This window comes from Cherax quadricarinatus, chromosome 21 (genome assembly GCF_038502225.1).
Source record: "Cherax quadricarinatus isolate ZL_2023a chromosome 21, ASM3850222v1, whole genome shotgun sequence".
In the NCBI taxonomy this organism is placed as follows: domain Eukaryota; kingdom Metazoa; phylum Arthropoda; class Malacostraca; order Decapoda; family Parastacidae; genus Cherax; species Cherax quadricarinatus.
In genome coordinates, this window is record NC_091312.1 from 41045931 (window position 1) to 41048430 (window position 2500).

Sequence of the window (2500 nt, forward strand, 5' to 3'; positions counted from 1 at the left end):
CACATCACACCGCCACCACCGCCACCTCACTCACCACCACTACCACCAGCCACCACCACCACCACCGGGCCACCACCACCACCACCACCGTCACGCTGCCACCACCACCACCACCACCACTGCCACCACCACCACACCACTGTCGCACTCCACCACTCACTACCACTGGCTGTCACCACTCACCACTACTACTATCACTGCTGATACTACTACCACTGCCACCACTACTACCACCACCACTGCCACTACCACTACCACCACCACCACCACCACCACCAATACTCACCACCACTGCCACCACCACCACCACCACTACCACCACTCCCACCACCACCACCACCACCGCCGCCGCCGGCCGCCACCACCACCACCACCACCGCCACCACCACCACCACCGGGCCACCACCACCACTCACCACCACCACAACACCACCACCACCACCACCACCACCACCACCACTGACACCACCACCACCGCCACCACTACCACCACCACCACCACCACCACCACCACCACCACACCACCACCACCACCACCCTGCCACTACTACTGCCACTACCACTATTACTACTACCATTACCACTATTAATACTACTACTACCACCACCACTACCACTACTACCACTACTACCACTGGCTGCTGCCACTCACCACTCACCACTAGCACCACCACCCACTGGGCCACCGCCACTACCACCACCACCGCCACCACCACCACCACCACCACCACCACCACCACCGGGCCACCACCACCACCACCACCACCACCACCACCACCACCACCACCACCACCACCACCACCACCACCACCGGCCACTCCACCACCACCACCACCACCACCACTCTCACCACATTTACCACTCACCACCACTGCCACCATCACTCATTACTACCACTTCACCACCACCACCACCACCACTGTCACTACCACCACTCACCGCCACCACCACCACCACCACCACACCACCGCCACCACCACCACACCACCACCACCACCACCACCACCACCACTGTCACCACCACCACCACCGGCCACCACCACCACCACCACCACCACCGCCGCGCCACCACCACCACCACCACCACACCACCACCGCCACCACCGCTGGCCACCACCACCACCACCACTGGGTCAGCCACGACCTGACCACCACCACCACCACCACTGACACACACTTTCACCACCACCACCACACTCACCACTCACCACCACTCACCACCATTGTTGCTACTACTACTACTACTATTACTACTACTGCTGCTATTACTACTACTATTTACTACTGATACTACTTACTACTTACTTCATTACTGCTACTACTACTATTATTACTGCTACTAATACTTACTACTACTTTACTACTAATACTACTACTACTACTAATGCTACTACATTACTACTACTACTAGTACTACTGCTACTTACTACTACTTTACTATTGCTATTACTAATAATTACTTTATTGCTTATTATTATTGATTATTGCACATTTATTGCACTGACTTTACTTGCTTGCTTACTTTACTTACATTTATTATTACTGCTATTACTACTACCTACTACTACTACACACTGCTACTACCACTGCTGCTACTAATATCACTACCACTACTACAACCACTACTGCCACTACCACTACCACCACTGCCACCACCACCACCACCACCACCACCACACCACCACCACCGCTGGCCGCTGGCCACCACCACCACCACCACCACCGCACCACAACCACCACCACCGCCACCGCCACCACCACCACCACCACCGCCACCACCACCACCACCACCACCACCACTGGCCGACACCACCACCACCACCACTGGCCACCACCACCACCACCACCACTGGCTACCACCACCACCACCACCTGGCCACTCACTACTACTACCACTACCACTACCACTACTGCTGCTACTACTTCCACTGCCACTACCACTAATACCACTCACCACACCACCACACCACCACTCACTGACACACCACCACCACCACTGCCACCACCACCACCACCACCGCCGCACCACCACCACCACCACACCACCACCACCACCCACCGCCACCGCCACCACCACCAACACCACACCACCACCACCTCACCACCACCACCACCGCCACCACCACCACCACCACCACCACCACCACCGCTCCCACACCACCACCGGCCACACCACCACCACCACCACCACCACCACACCACAGCCATCAATACTTCATTACTACTACCACTGCTATTACTACTCACTACTACCACTGCCACTACCACTGATTACTACCACTACCACTACTACCACTGCCACCGCACACCACTACCACTACCACCACCACCACTGTCACCATCACACCACCACCGCCACCACCACCACCACCACCACCACCACCACCACCACCGCTGCTGCTGCTACCACCACCACCACCACCACCACCGCCACCACCACCACCACCGCTGGGCCACCACCACCACCACCGCCACCACCACCACCACCACCACCACCGCC